The following is a 16,205-nucleotide window of genomic DNA, read 5'->3' as shown; positions in this document are numbered from 1 at the left end:
AAGATCACTATTGTATGTAGCTATTGATTAAAAAACGCCTATGTCATATTCAATATAAAACCTTTAAGTCTCTAATGCAGGTTTGAATAATTTTCTGGTATTTGGTGAAGCAAACAGTTCAGTTAATCAAAATTAAAGACATGTTAGAGGGCCTTATGGAATGGACATTGGTGGTGTATGAGGGTATTAAAAATGTCTGCAGAAGGAACAATTCTTAGAGGTTTCTTCTGGCAACGTAACTTTGTTTGCACAATCTCCCTTCGAGTTCACTCCTATATACTATTTTTTCCCACTGCATGTGACCATGTCCATTCACCTATCCCCTCATGTTCCTACACACACACACACACACACACACACACACACAGACACACATACCAGAAGTTCTGTTTTCTATGGCTATGCCTTCTGCAAGTTTTCACCTTTGCTTCTGGCTGTTCCTGTTAGTTCTTTTCAGAAATCCTCTGATGATTTCTGCTCCTCAGACCTGGCCCCGGGGTGAGCCAGGCCATTCCCTGGCTTCCCAGCAGGGAGGATTTTCTGCATTTCTGATGTGTTTATTCATCTTACAGACGGATCATCTTCCCTAGGACTACTCGAGACTCTAGAAAATTCAGTAGTCCAGGGACCAAGATGGAGCAGAGTTAGAGGAGACAGAGGAGAGAGGGAAGACCCAGTCTTCCCATTATTCTCAGGAAACCTGAGAAGCTGTCGGTATTCACTGATGGAACAGGGTGAGATGGCCCTTTCTCCTAATCCCCTTTCTGCCCGGCAGTGTTATTTCAAAGCTGATCACATGTTACATTCTGTTTGCCTTCTCTGATCATTCTAAGTATAATTGTCTGTGTTCTCGTGGTGTTTGTTCATAGTTCCATTTTAACACTCATCACATTATATTATAATGGTATATTACCTTGGACTGTAAGCTTCTCTAATGCAGAGACAGTACTTTAATATTTGTCCTTTTGAGATCTTGTATGGATCTCAATAAATGTAGGTGCTCAATAAGTGAAGGAATAAAAAGAAGGAAAAGAAAGTGGTTTCTGTCCTGGAGAACTCAGGGTCTGACAGGGGATGAATGTGTATTTCATCTAGATCCCACAAAAATAACAAACAGTAGGTTTTCTTTTGGCCCATTTTACAGATGAAGAAACAGTCCACAGAGGTTCAGCCACTTGCTCCAGGTCCCACAGGAAGTAATGAGCAGACTGGAGATTCACACTGAAGCTGGTGTTCTTCCCACAGCTGCAGATGTGCAACTGACTGTGAGTACAGTGGTTTGAAGGTCTCCAGGGCCGTAGATGGACTCCATGTTCCGCGGGATTGAGGCTGTCACAGGGGAGACTGTAGGTTCTTCCGGATCTGGGTTACATGGGGGAGGCTCAGAATAGAAATGATGGAGGGGATGGCCTCTCAATGATCAGATATTAAAGCAAGACTGTGCTGGGACCTGGGATTACCTGGCTGAAGTAAGACCATCAACCTCTTGATAGCAATCGCCGGATTCATCTGCCTCTTCCCCGCCGGGGAGCAGCCTGAGAGGCCTGGGAGGGAACAGGAGACATAGTAAATCCAGAATATCCATTTGGCAGAGTGGAAATGCCCTGATGTTTGATCCCATTTACTGGAATAAGACTTTATATCCAGGCATCTCAGCTTTTAAATTACCTGTCAGAAGCAATTTTGCTGTCTGTTCATGATGTGAGGGGTTGTCCTTTGAGGGAAGCCAATATGAGGTCGGTGTTGGATGCCCCTCCGTCTCCAGGAAGGGGAAGTGCTTGGTTTCACTCATTTGGCAAACCACACTGAGCATCTTGGCAGCACGTGGTAAGTGCTGGGGATACAGACAGGGATAAGACATGGCTCCTGGTTTAAGGGGATCAAAACATGACAACGCTAACAGCTATGGTTCATCTGCTCCTTTCTTCAACAAATATTTGTGGCACATCTACTCTGTGCAAGGTGCTGTATCAGGCACAGAGAACTATCTGCAAACAGGCTAAACAAAAAGCCCTGCCCATTGGAGTTTACATTTTGCAGTTGGGGGAGAGGTAGAAAACAATGAACACAATAAATGGGTGAATTATATAATATATTGGAATGTAATAAAAGCTAAGGAAAATGCCGGGGAAAGAAAAGAAGAGGGTTATAGAAATTGGTAGTGCTGAGAGTGGAAGGGAGGGTTGCAATGGCAAATAGGCTGGTGGGGTAGGTATCTTTGAGGAAGAAGTATGGGGTGGAAAACATGAGGCATGGAGGTAGCTGGTGAAAGCATGTTGGAATAGCCCGTGCAAAGGCCCTTCGGGTGCCTGGTGTGTTTTGAGATACAGCAAGGAGGGCCTACTGTGGCTGGAGAGGAGAGAGCAGCGGGGAGAGTGGGAGATGAGAGTAAGGAGGAAATGGGGGTGGGCACAGCGCTTAGGGCCTCGTAGGCCATTGCCAGGACTGGCTTTGATTCTGAGTGAAATGGAGAAGCGGCTGGAGGTTCCGAGCAGGGGAAGGACGTGATCTTACTTACAGTTAGAGAGAATTATTCTCCAGTTCCACCAAGGGTTGGAAGGAAGCAGGGAGACCGGTGAGAAGCCTGTCGCCTAAGCCAGGTGAGAGGCGATGGTGACTGGGTCCACTAGGGCCATCGAGTTGCTGAGAGATGGTCAGGTTCCGGAGAGGCTCTGAATGCAGAACCAATGAGATTCCTGATAGGGCAGATGTGGGATGTGATAGAAAAGGAGGATCAGGATTTTAGCCTAAGATCTGGGAAGGTGGGTGTTACCTGTTACCTTCCTTCCGAGACTGGGAAAACTGTGTCGGGAAGAGCTTTCAGTGGAAACCACTTGCGTTTTGGACACATTACACTGAAAATACCCATTAGGCATTGAAGTGGAGAAGCCGAGTGGACAGCTATCTGTGCGAGCCTAGAATGTGAGGGGTGTGTGGGCAGACTGCGGAGGAGGTGCCGACTGGAGATGCAAATTAATTACTTACTAATTGCCAGCTCTGTATCAAGCACCTTATATACTTCATCTTTCTGAGTTCTTAACACAACCCTGGGCGATAATATTTCCTATGTGAGTGAGGCTTAGAAAGTTTTAGGCAGCCAGCCCAAGGTGATGCAATGAATCAACTGTAAAGCCAGGTTTCAAACTCAGAGTCCCTCTGGGATGGGCAGGGGGCGCTGGTGCAGCGGAGCCAGCCAGCCTGGGTTATGCTATAGCCTATGAACTTGGGAGCCGAAGCAGGTTTGTCGTGGGGTGAGGGTGTAGGGCCACTTAAAATCTGAAGGATCAGAGAAACATATGCAGTTCGTGTGGGTGGGATGAGTTAGGTAGGTCCCAGCTCTAAAGGAATCCCAGGCTGTCAGGCCCGTGGTGAGGAAAGTTGGCATCAGAGCCCCAGGCTGACAAGAGCAGGAGAGAGAAGCAGGGGTTGTGGGGTGCCTGCTGGGTGTCCTGGCCTTTGGTGGCCTAGCCTCTGCCTCTCTCTGCAGCTCATGAGTTTTCTAGGGCCACAGGGCCTCACACAGAGCTGGACCTTTTACTTTAAATCACTCTCTGTATGACAGACTTGAGGTGTCAGAACAGCTTGGTAGGCTTGCGGGTGACTTCCCCGTGGGAAGGGTGTCTCCAGGGCCTACGACAGGCCATTAATGGGATCTATTGAGACCTGACCCTGCCCTCCCCAGAGCCCTCTCCCCTGGAGCAGGTAAATAATGAAAGACAAAATGAAAATCCTAACCAGGTCTCCACACCGTTCTCAGCTTTGGATAATCATTTTTGTCTAAAGGAGCTCCTTGCCTGGATTACCCATGAGCACTGGGGATTGGCCAGGCCAAGAATAATACGGCCAAGCGAGGCTTCACAGCCCATCCTGTTCATGGAATCTCAAAGGAGAAAGGACCCTAATTTATAATTCTCTGGCTGATGCATTAATGTCTCCTAGCATTCCTGATAGACATACATACATACATACATACATACATACATACATACATATATATATAGCTTTCCAATCTCTTCTTGGATGTCTTCAGTAAAAGAGGCTTTCTTAGACTACTGATAATTAAAAGCAAATAGGCTTTTAAATTAGATGGATGTGGGAACAAGTTCCTTCACTGAGCCCTCCATTATCTGAATAAAGGACTTTTTAGCAAGTTCCTTCATATTTGGCTTCAGATTTCTCATCTGAAATGGCAATGCCATCCTGAGCTGGTTGTTGTGAGCATCTTGTAAGGTAGGATAGTTTTCCAGTCCAGAGCATGGACTGTGTAGTCCCGGGGTCTGAGTTCAGTTCTCTCTTCTGCTTGAAACCTGTGTATTCCAGGACAGACCTCAGCTCCTTCAGCTTCATTCGGCTCAGCTCGAAAAGGAGTCAGAACAATGCAGGCAGGCAGGGCTACTGCCAGTTAAAACATCACCTGGATATAAATTAGAAAAAGGTCCAAGCAGACACAGCTCCACACTGAGGGCTCAAGACATGGCAGGCACGGTGGCCTCCCGGCCAGGCAGTCCGTTTCTACAGAACATCCCCGCATAACAGTTCATGGCCACCTGCTCACTGCGTTACTGTGCTGATTCATTTCCATGAGCCACTCAGAACATTGTCTGATGCACATGAAAGGCACCCAATGAACATTAGTAATTATTATGATGTGAAAACATTAGTTCTTAATGGAGCCTGTTTTATTCTCAAGCAGCTTGGACTCTTTCCCCTGCTCAGATTCTGAGATGAAATCTGCCTTCTGACAAACAGGTGGGCACCTTACTTTCTGGCTTCACGAGCCGTCCGTCTTCTGCAACGTTGGCACGCGGCTTATTCTTGTGGAGGACTGACTGTGGGGAGCTCTCCCCCCTCATTCTATCTGTGCTTCTCTAGACTTCTCCACCTGACAAGTCTTAGAATCCACTTTCCCATCCCGTGAATCTGAGCTGGTTGTGTGACTGGGTCTTTTGTGCCTCCATTCTTTCCTGGAACTCTGCCACCATGATATGAACAAGCCCAGGCTAGCCTGCTGTTTGATGATGGCTGGTGACCTCTGGTGGGGTTCAGGACTTGCCACTCTAAAATATGGCACCGTGGCATAGTGAGTATTTTAAGGTGAGGGATTTGAGAAGACAGTGGAGCCACAGAGCTCAGGGTGACCTTCTCCCCGCAAGGCAAGTAAGTTGTAAAACCCTCTTGTTGAGAGGTACCCCCCATACCCGCAGGAAAGAGCACCCTATGCTGGCAAGAGTCCGAACATCAAGCCTTCCTAAATTTCCCTCAGTTCACTACACCTACTCATGTCTTTGCTCTGTCATTTTTCTCCACGACTGTCCACGCTCATCAAGTCTGGCATAAAATTGCTCAGGTGGAACTGCTTCTTTGGGTCTTCATTTCCTTATGAAGGCTCCTCTATCACATAAAGTTTACATTAGATAAATGTATATGCTTTTCTCCTGTGAATCTGCCTTTGTCATTTAATTTGCAGACCCAGCTAGGGACCCTAAGGGTCCAGGAAGACTTCGCCTCTTCTTCATCTTCATGGTTTTGGCTGATAGACAGTCAACCACAGGCATGAGTGAAGCTGTTACAGATCCACCATGCCCCAGCCGACCCACCAGCTGACCACAGACACAACAGCGAGACCAGCTGAGACTAGCCAAATGCGGTTCACAGACTTGTGAGAGAAAATCCGTGTTTACAGTCTGGGGACTGTTTTTTATGCTGCATTATTGTGGCAGTGGATAACTGATACAGGTCTGGACTTATTGGTGGCTGTATCCAGCCTGGGTCCCTGTTGCAGACAGAAGTCAATCTGCCCCATGTCATTAATAGCCTCTTGCCCCCTGCTACCCACCTAGATCTGAATCTATAAGCCTTCCCCACATCTCTCCTGGGTCCTGCCCCTAAAACCAAAGTGATTTTCTGCTCCCCACAATTCTTTCCCAGCCACCTCCTGGATGAGACCATGGGGACCAGACTTGGTCTGGAGGAACACAGCCCTGGCCCTGAGGCTTTCTCTCTGCTGTTCTTGATTTCAAAGGACATTTGATTCTGGCACCGCCGCACACAGTTCCGGGCTTAATGACACCTCGATGCTCCCCCTGGAGAAGCTCTGGTTTTTCCAAGGGTATATAACTTAGCTATTATGACTCCCTCTGGGATAAAACTGGGCAAACAAGTCCTAGTGCCCGGAGGCAATTTTGATTTTTAAATTATGAAATAAATCATCCTGAGCTTTAATGTTTTCTGGGGGTTTGTTTTTGTTTCTCTCTTTTGCTCCAAAACTTCCACAGTAGCTTTCTGGTTCAGGATTATTTATCACTTGGCTTTCTTTTCACTCGAACTGTATTTGCTTTGTAAAATGATAAATCACCCCTCTATACTCCAGGCCAGAACCTGGTGCCCAGCGGAGCAGGCGGGCATGGAAGGGGTCGGAAGTAGAACAACAGAGGTGAGCTCCACTTCTGCTAAGGGACCAAGATTCTGGGCATAGAAGAAAACAAGGAACAATTCCCAAGCTACGTTGCTGTGGGGATAAGCTTGAATTCACATTTGCCCAGTGCCGGAGACCCTGCTTTGGGAGATCTGCTTTTCTAATGATGTCCTGGTCTTGGTTTCCTCATTAAAACAAAAAATCTCTGCAGAGGTGGTGTGAACACCAAACGTTTTAAACCAGAGGTGAGGGAGACACCTCCCAGAAGCTAAGGAGTCATTGTTCAGGGCTCTCAGATCCATGAATGTTCCAGAATTGTCTGTAGAGTAGATAGATCTAGTGTCTCTCAAATTCACATGTTCCTCTTTTTATGAAATGTATTGGGAGTCCCCAGGGCACATGCAAGATTCTATTTTCATTAAAAAAGCAGAAGTTTCTTTAAGAGCATCTCTAAATTCATCACAGATTTTAGCCAGTATCCACCTTCTCAATTAGTGTTAAATACATGACTTCTACCATGAGGGAAGAGGTTAGCTACCTTTCACTTTTTTTTTTTATAAAAAGGAGTCTTTGCACTTGAAACCTTTGGGAAGCAATGTCAGGTTCCTGAGCATGGGGTGTGGGCGATGCTGGAAGGGCTTAGTGTTCCCCTCTTGGGCATACTGGCCAGATTTACAGATATGAATTAAAGTAACTGCAAAGATCGCAAGTCTGGGAAAGCCAGACAGTCAAAGGCAGGTTCCTGGCTGGCTTAGGGCCACGGCCCCCAACCACGTGGTACCTGCACTGAGGACTGACACCCCGAATCTAGAGGAGAGAGAACTGGGAGGGGGTGACAATATGGCCACTTACTGGCTAACACGCTGATGACAGTCTCCAGACTTCTTACCAGGTGCAGTAGCTCTCTTCTTCATCACATAAGCCATGTTATCCTGGTATTCTGTTACTTGTGGCCAAAAGCATTCTTAACTGACAGTAAGTCTTTGCTGAGCAGGAATCTGTGTTGCTCTGTGCATTTTGAGGTTAAAATTCAATAGTAGGCACATCTCGGCTCTGCACAGTCCTGAGTGCAATGCCTGTTTCACAGTTGGCTCAAAACATGTTGGGTTGAATTACATTCCTCTGGTCCCCCCAAATAAGAAGCCTGAATAAACCTAACTAATCTCACCACTTGTAGTCTCTGGCAGTCTGTCCTTTGCACAGACACCAAAATTCCTTTTCCCTAAAACCTCCCATGGTGCCCCACAGGTTCCATAATAAAGTCAAAAGTACATTTATAAGGAAATTGTGTCTCAACAATTTGACCCCACCCGTTTTTACCTTCCTCTCCCTCTGTATCCCAGCCAGCCCCCCTTATTCTACACGCCACAGTTTCTGCACTGTCCTTTCTCCAACCGGGCATAGTACCACACGGTTCTTTCAGCTAGAATGCCGGTCTGCCTCCCCTCTTTGAATACTGACTCTTTCCTTTGAGGTCGAACGCAAGCTGTGCTATTAGGTCTGTTCATCATAACTGTAGGAGCAAATGCTTGCTTGAAAAACGTATGATGGGCAGAGGAGGCGTGAAAAGAGAAAGTCTATGGGATTTGGAAACTGACAATGGATTCAAAGATAATCAAGCCTGGATTGGATGAGAAGTGGCCTGTGAATAAGTCCATACATTTGGGATAATTTAAAAAAGATTAGCACTGGGTCTGCCCATTCGTTCAAGCAAAATAAATCCCCACCATGAACTTTCACTCCGTAAAGCTATGAGAGCAGATGCTCTTTGGGGAAAACACAGCTCGTGCTGCTAAACTATAAGGGTCGTGCTGAGCACCCACCTGGCCAGAGCCCCTCCCTCCTCCCACGGGGCTCCAGAAAAGCATGAATTGGAGAGCAATATTATCCCTAATTGAAAAATTGTTCTTGCACCTGTGAGTTGTAAGCTCTCCGTGCTGATGGGGGTCATGTGGCCATTTATGGCAGGGCTGCTAGAAATTCATAGCCACGCAGGCATTGGTGTCCGGCTCCTGCAGCCTGTTCGTTGTTTACTGCTACTGCATATGTGCATTTTGTCTCTTTCTCTGGGGGAAAGTGGGTCAAGGTACCTGAGTGCGTACACCCTCCGCCCACATTCACATACACGGAGTGAGCTCAGGTCCACCTAAACCAATCATGTCTTGTTTGGTCAGGAATTCATCTGGAAGGGAAAATTTCGGGTAAAGCCAAATGCCAAGCAATTCATTTTCTGGCTAGAAATGTGTGGAAATGGCATTAGGTGTGTTAGCAAGGGAAATGGGGAGAATCAATATTTACTGATTATGTACAGGATACTTTGTGGACCTTCTCATTTAGTCTTTGTGAAAAACTGAGAGGTGGGTGTTGCACTTCCCATTTTGCAGTTTTAACAAATGAGGCACTGTGAGCTGATGCAGGTGACCTGAGCAGGCTGGTAGAGGTGGGGGCACTGGCTTCCCCACCCATGTCAGGCTAATGTCCCACAGTTATTTTCGTCACTCAGTCACCACTCCTCACGTGCCTACCATGTGCTGGGCACCCGTCTGTAGCAGACCCAGGAGACACCGGTAACTGACTGCAATGGCTGTGACTTTCAGAAAGGATCGATGAGCCAGACAGGTCTTTGCCACTTGACTGTGCAAGACCATAGTCCAGAGGGGTTAATTAACTTTCCCCAGGTCACAGAGCAGAGCTGGAACTTGAACTTGGTTTATCCTGGCTTCAAAGTCCATGTTCCCTCTAGGGAAAGCAGGGCCTAAAGTGCTTACCCTTCAGTCAGGCCACGCCGATGTCTCATTTCCATACCCACAACTACCTCTTGGGAAGCTCTCTCAAGTCTGAATTATACTTTCCCATGTCTCAGCCCCTCACTGCCTACTGGGTGGTTATTCGCCAATCCAATAAATTAGTCCGTGCTAAGGTTTTAATGGGCACCTAAATGTCTTGTAAGATAGCGTATTTGTATTTGAACAGCAGCTTTTAATTCAGCCCTCTTCATCTCGGCTTAATTCAGCGAATACAACAAGGTTCCCAGTGTACAAGGTGCTTGGTTATGTGATGGGAAACGTGAAGTGGAAAAGGCCCAGAGTGTCTCTTCAAAGGACTCAGGTTCCTGAGCAGGGGAGGGGAGGATGTACACAACTACTCTGAGCACACAGATACATGATGCCAAGTAAAAAGTTAAAAGCTTATTTTAGAAGCACAAGAAGGAGGCATGTGGCCCTAAAGCAAATGAATGACCACGGATTAAGAAAAAAATAATGAGGACTCTTGTCTCCCACCACTAAATAAAGGAAACCGAACTCCAAGTTCAAAAGCATTAAGACAGAGGTAATCTAGCCTCATAGAACATGGGTTAAAATAATGAAGGGGCCAGAGGTTCCAAATGAACCAGCCACCATCTGGAACACTTGGACAGCTCTCTGATGAGTCTGCTGCCTTCCGTCTTGATTCCTCCAATCTGTTCTCTTCTCTGGAGAGCTGGAGGGGATGTTAGAGAAACTCAGTTCTGATCATTATTCTCCTGTGATTACCCTCCATTGCCTTTAGGATAACATTCAAACCTCTGGACGAATGAGAAGTGGTGGCAGAAATAAATAACTGGAATGTTGGCGAGGGCGTCCCTTCCTGCTCAACCATGCACCTGCTATGTTACACCTGGTATTGTGGCCAATCATGGTGCCTGTGCTGCAGGAGGGCCAGAGACAAATTTGAGCCCATGCAGAGGACTTACACTCATGTCCTAGGAAGAAGGGGTAAAAGACCAAGAGATGTTAACAGTGAGACGACTGGGAAGTGGGACAGTGAGGGAGAGAGAACAGGCTAAGGCCTTAAACTCAGCTTTCAAACCCCTGAAAGGCTTCCACGTGGAGTAAGGTAGCCTTGTCCTCTTCCTGTCTAGAAAGTGGAGCCAAGATTAAGTGATGCAGCCTAGAGGGAGTAAGACTGTGGCTTAACCAAAGAATGTTCCGAAGACCAGAGCCGGTCAAAGACACGTAGAGGGGAGTCTTTTGAGATACCAACTGAGGGTTTTTTTGCCTGATACCCTCCACTTGTCTTCAGCTACTGAGGCTCATTTCCCAGTCCTACCACAGTCATGGCCTAAGCCAATGATGCAGCCGTGGTTCTGTATGGATCTGAACTCCTGGAAGAGACACAATCTGGACAAACGAAGCTTTTGTTGCGATTGCAGCTGCTTCTGTTAGTCTGAGAAACAAGGTGATAAACTTTTTTGTTTTTGAATCTCAGTGCTAAATGTTGAATATCAAGAAGAGAACCTCTCATGGAATTTAAACCAGAAATCAATAGTTTGGGGGAGGGGGATACATGATGATGTAAGAGCTGATTTTACCGTTGTTGATTCATTTACTTTTTCAACAAATATTTACTGAGCACTTATTATGTGCCGGATTTTATTCAAGAGGTTTGGGAAATAGAAGTGAGCAGAAACAAAGCCCCCTGCCCTCCTGGAGCTTATGTTCAGCAAGGTGGACAGGCAGCAAAACATAAACTTGCATAATGCATAGACCATACACTATGTTCGGTGAGAAGGATGATGGAGAAAATGGCAAGGGGGTGCAGGGATGCTGGCTGGGATGGAACGGCCATTTCAAAACTGGTGGTCAGGGTTGGCCTTCTTGAGAAGTTGAGGTCTGAGCTGAAACCTGAAATGTGGGAGGTAGTTGTTTGGATAGTTGAGGGAATAGCATTTCAGGCAGAGGGAACAGCCAACGTCAAGGCTAAAATTCAATTTTGCCTGGCATGTGTGCGTTGGGGAAGAGGAAGGAGACTGCTGAGGCTGCGGGGAGTAAGTGGGGTGTTAGGAAAGGAGATGAGATGAGAGAAGTAAGTAGGATCCAGGCGAGGGCTTCTGCGTGGGGGCCTCTGGACTTTGGTTTCTCCTCTGCATGACATGGGGAGCCGCTGGAGAGGTTAGAGCAGAAGAATGCTGTGATCAACTTAGGTTCTAATAGGATCACTCTGACTACCAGTAAGTACAGACTGCAGAAGAGCAAGAATGAAAGCGGGAGGGGAACAGGCACAACTGCAATAAACCAGCAACACAGTGGCGATGGTGTGGAGGTGGGGACACGCTGTCAGACTCTGGAGATATTTCAGCAGGGCCACCAGAATTTCCTGATGACCTGAGAGAAGAAGACGGATCAAGGATGACTTGAAGGTTTTGGGGAAGCAGACTGAAGTCCCCGTCCCTGGAGATGGGTAAGACTGAGTGGAGCAGCTGTTGTGGCAGGGGAGAGATTTGCAGCCCAGTTTGGACAATTTAGGTTTGGTCTGCTCGTCAGACATCCAAGTGGCGATACTGAGCATGCGTGTGGACAGACAAGAGGAAGTCCGGGCTAGAAGTACAGATGCAGGAGGCATCTTCACCGAAAATTCTCTCACTTTACCCTAGAGTTGCATTCCTCGAAAATCCAATGTCTGTGAAATCAGTGTAAAAAAAAATGTTTTGTGTTTATTTGGTACTAGAATCTAAGCTCAGATCATTATGATCAGCAAGAGTCATGCGAGATGAAGAATTCCTTGTGTGGGAATGTTTCCAACATGGTGGGGCATCTAGCATGCCTGGCCCCCAGCCCGTAAAAGACAAGTCCTGTCCCCAGTCATGACAACTGAAAAAATGCCTGCCCACATCTCCAAAATGTCTCCTGGAGGGTAGTGTGCCACTTCCCTGGTTGAAAATCTCTGCCCTGCACTTAAGCCAGGCTTTTGGGACCATGTGTGCACTAGTGACTTCCAACTCTGTGTGGCCGGAATGGACTTCTCCTGCATTTTAGACCCAGTTGGCTGCTAGGCGCCTCTGCTTGAAGGCCTTGCTGGCAACTCACATTCCACTCCGTGGTGGCGTTTACCTTATCAGCTGGCCTCGCTGCCGAATCAGATTCTTTTCTATCATTCACATAAGTAGCGCATCCAACCACCTCGTTGGCCAAACCAGAAATCAGGCTATTTTATCCTTGGCTATTCCTCCCCACTCAGCACACCCTCTAATTTGGCCAGTCACCAAATCTATCATTTACACCTCTGTATCTCATGAAAGGACCCACTTTCTTCCAACCCTGCTGCCATCATCAAATCTAAGCCACCATTTGGAACATTACCAATGGCTTTCTCCAGCTTCCTGCCTCTAGTCTTGATTCCTCCAATCCACACTCTCCTCCGGAGAGCTGGAGCCATCTTCAGGACACTCAAATGTGATCGTTCTTACCCCACTGAAAACCCTGCAGTTACTCTCCATTGCCCACAGGATAAAGCGCAAACCTCTGGGAAATTGTATATTCTTTCATCTGCTCCCCTACCTGCACTGTATTTGGCTAATTCTTACTTATCCTTTACTCTCAGCTATATATTTTTTCTTCGGAAAGCATGCTTGATTCTCTGCTCCCAAATCTGGGCTACATTCCCCCTCTATGTTCTCAAAGTGTCTTGTCCTCTTCCTCTAGGGCGTTTACCCCATTGCCTTGTAACTGCTGTTTTATTTGTCCGTCTCTTCGCTTAGCTGTCAGTGACATGAAGACGGGAATCTGTGTGTTGCTTCCTGCTGTCTTCCCAGTGACTGGAACGGTCCCAGGAGACAGAAGGCTCGAGAAAAAATGACTGCCTGGGAATGAATGAGTGGTTGGATGGAAGGATGGATGGATGGATAGATGAATGGTGAATGTAGGAGTAATATTCAAAATAAACCTATGAGATACGGGCACCTACCAATCAGAAAGGGTGTTGACTATAAAAAACATTTGACCAAAATCATGTGTACTTCCTGAATGTCAGCCCTGGGTAGAAGGATGGACATAGCACAACCTTGAGAAAAGGGGAAAGGTAAAAATATAGAGAAATGAGATTAGAGGAATCAGTGCTCACTGGGGTCCTTCAGAGAAAGTTGGAAAAGACCTCTTGATGCGGGCAATGCTATTAGAGTGGGAATTCTTATCCTGGGGTCTGCAGATAGTGTTCAGGGTATCACAAGCCTGCTGCAGTTGCCAGCAACTTTTTCATTAAGCTTGTTTATTGTGATGGCACGGGGCTCCATAGCTTTTATAGGTTTATGACCTAGAAAAAGGTTAAGACCAGTGCTTTAAAGACACCAGACCATTAAAGGCTTACACTGCCCTGTCTTTGAAGCTTTGCCCACCACGGTGGCTTTGAAGCTAAAAAGGCCATTCTCAAAGGTTTTCGTATTAAAGCAGGGGGCCTGAGATTTTTCTGATAAGAAACTATTTTTGACTTCTGTGAAGCCTCCTGAGAGTGGGCCTGTCATGTGTAGGGGTGGGGTGGGGGCTGTTCTAAGAGGGCAAGCAGGTGGAGGGTGGTGTGGGTAGGGGCAATGGCACCGCTGGCCATGGTCTGCTCCCTGACCGGAGTCCCAGTGAGCTCCAGAGAAAGGGAAGGCATGGATGGTAGCAGCCAGCTGGGAGATCAGTTCTGTTAAACTCTGAATTCATTTGGAGATTCTACAGATTTTAGGAAAACCCACCGTTCAAGGGGCCCCAGCTCCAGTAGAGAGCAAGCACAGAGGGTGGCAGACCCTGGATGCTGGGTTACATTAAGCTTGCTGACAAGGCCCCTCACAGGATAGTATGATGGTTGGATGGGCTTCTTAGAGGTGAGCTGGTGGTTTGGGGAGGAGCATGTGCTATTTCTGTACTGACACTATGGATTGAAAACTCTGCATGATATCCATCCTTGCTTCTTCCAGAAGGGTTTGATTATTATATAATAGATATACTCATGTATGCACTTCTCATTCAAATAATTGCAGAATTAGTTATCATTGTATAAATACACTCATTTATATACAATTTTAAATGAAAGCAGGTTTACACAGTTCAACCATGGCCTCAGGCTGCCTTGAAATATCCAATCTTCAAGGAAAGGCCACATCAGCCCTGAGCAAACTAAAATGCATCCTTCCTGGACGCCAAGGCAAACGCCTGACCTTCTCCAGCCATTGTTCTGTGCCATTCATGTGCTGCCCTGGGTTAATTCGTTCAATCATTAATATATATGCTAACACACACACATGCATGCACACACACACACACACACACACACACACACACACACACACACACGGGAAAACTATTTCCTGCTCATTTTCATTCGGGGCGATAACCCTTTGCCTTGTGAGGACCCAAGATGGAAGACTCTTAAGCAAATCAAGTTCTGTTCCTTTAAGAAGTGATACTAGGCTCCCCTGGCTAGTGGGGAGGGCAAATAATCAAAACCTAGGCTACCGGGCTGTGTCTTGTCTGTGACCACAGTCTGTGGCCACCAGGTTCCTTTCTGAAAGCACAGGCTGCAGACTTTAATTAACTTCCTTGACCGAGCCTGCTCTTGGCTAATGAAGCAACTAATTCTCTGGCAGGAGCAGCTGGGCTCAGTGCGGTCCAGCGACCCACCTTCCCACTGTGCCCCGGCTCTCCAGCCCTGGGTCTCTGCCCTCTGCGGGGCGGTGCTGCCTGGGCTGGCTTCCTCAGCATTACAGGCTTTATTTTTCTGCAATGGCATCTTGGCAGAGATCTCACCCCCCTGCCCAGGGAAACCCCAGAGATCCTCCTGTGTGTGCCTGCGGTGTGTGTCGGGGGACAGGGGGATGCTTCCTATCTTACAGCCATTCTGTGACTCCCTCTGGAGTCCACCACGTACAGAGGGTGAGAGGGATTGGGCATTGCTCACCTGGTCTCATTTGAGAGACAATGAATGGTATTCTTCACCCCCTAACCACACCCTAAACACTTGTACAAATTCTTGAGGTGCCTTTTAGGGGTTAGCAGTCCTCATTCCATAAGGAGGCCTAAGGGTAAAGAGGAAATAGTGCCCAGAGAGAAAACCCTTGGACCTGAGTTTATTTATGCAAGGATACAAAACAAGGGGAATGCGGCTGTCTCTCTGGAGGAGACAAACTGCCGTACCTGTGCGGCAGCGCTATGATGGTTCTCAGAGCGCAGGAGGCGCACCTCGGGCGGGGCAGCCCCGGGAGCTGGGTGGTATGAAGCAGAGGAGGTGCAGGCAGGTGATTTCAGACCAGATCCAGGCTGGCACTCCCCCAAGGTGGGAGCCGCCTGAGTGCCAGGGAGCAATGAGACGGACATTGTCCAGGAGAAGCCGGAGCCAGCTGCCGGCCTGCTGGGACAGCAGCCCTGCTTCAAGCGGGGGTCTGAAAAGATAACCTCTTAACACCCCCATCTTGTCCAATATTTCACAAGAATCATTATGCCTACCCAGGAGGTTGTGGGCTTATAAGGGGTGTGGAAGGAGATCAGAGAGTCCTGAGGTTCTGAAAAGCTGGGCCTTGGACCAGCTCTGCCTGCTGCACCCAGTGGGAAAGCGCATGCCCCCTGCGGACTGAGCGGCTTGGAATTAGGTCTCAGGTTCTCCTACTGCTCATGCAAAGAGGACACGAAGTAGCAGGGTTTAATCAGGAAAGCTAGGAGAGGATTCCGAAGAACTGCAGTGTGAGTAAATTTTATTTACAAGCGAGCATCGGTGTTATCAAACCTATAATCTAGCAGTCACAACTCTGCACCAACATCTCCCAGCAGCGGTGCCAGGTATTATGACTGTCTTTTAGGTAGAAACCAGTCACTTGCATTTCCCAGCAGATGGAAACTAATGCATTTATGAATGGAGCACAGAACAGCTGGACATTCCTGTCTACTGCTAGGGTCCTTTGGGAATGTCACTTAAAAGCTCCCAGCTCTAGCGTGCAAATGACATATATGGGTGGTTACAAGTATTAGGGGCTCAGGGCCAGGTTTCAGTTATTCTGCAG

The 16,205-nt window shown here is 47.4% G+C and overlaps 2 long non-coding RNA genes across 4 annotated transcripts in view; one reads left to right on the top strand and one right to left on the bottom strand.

The window, feature by feature from the left end:
- The window catches only part of LOC108392861 (uncharacterized), a 107,107-nt gene that overhangs the window by 66,078 nt on the left and 24,824 nt on the right, over positions 1-16,205 (top strand). The window contains exons 4-7 of one of the 3 annotated variants that reach the window (XR_012121571.1): positions 573-734; positions 1,145-1,265; positions 4,694-4,749; positions 5,468-6,126. This is a non-coding gene — a long non-coding RNA (uncharacterized lncRNA). Of the gene's footprint in view, positions 1-572; positions 735-1,144; positions 1,266-4,693; positions 4,750-5,467; positions 6,127-16,205 lie in introns of those variants that run through there. The other 2 variants (XR_005058276.2, XR_012121572.1) reach the window with 2 other exon arrangements.
- LOC118970351 (uncharacterized) overlaps positions 1,258-16,205 on the bottom strand; it is a 39,887-nt gene continuing 24,939 nt past the window's right edge. The window contains exons 2-5 of the long non-coding RNA XR_005058277.2: positions 2,519-2,696; positions 1,669-1,834; positions 1,461-1,544; positions 1,258-1,362 (exon numbers count right to left, since the gene is read on the bottom strand). This is a non-coding gene — a long non-coding RNA (uncharacterized lncRNA). The remainder of the gene's footprint in view (positions 1,363-1,460; positions 1,545-1,668; positions 1,835-2,518; positions 2,697-16,205) is intronic.

The sequence above is a fragment of the Manis javanica genome, chromosome 10 (genome assembly GCF_040802235.1).
Source record: "Manis javanica isolate MJ-LG chromosome 10, MJ_LKY, whole genome shotgun sequence".
Lineage (NCBI taxonomy): Eukaryota > Metazoa > Chordata > Mammalia > Pholidota > Manidae > Manis > Manis javanica.
The sequence above is the reverse complement of the archived record's forward strand: the minus strand, read 5'-3'. Positions and strand labels throughout refer to the sequence as shown.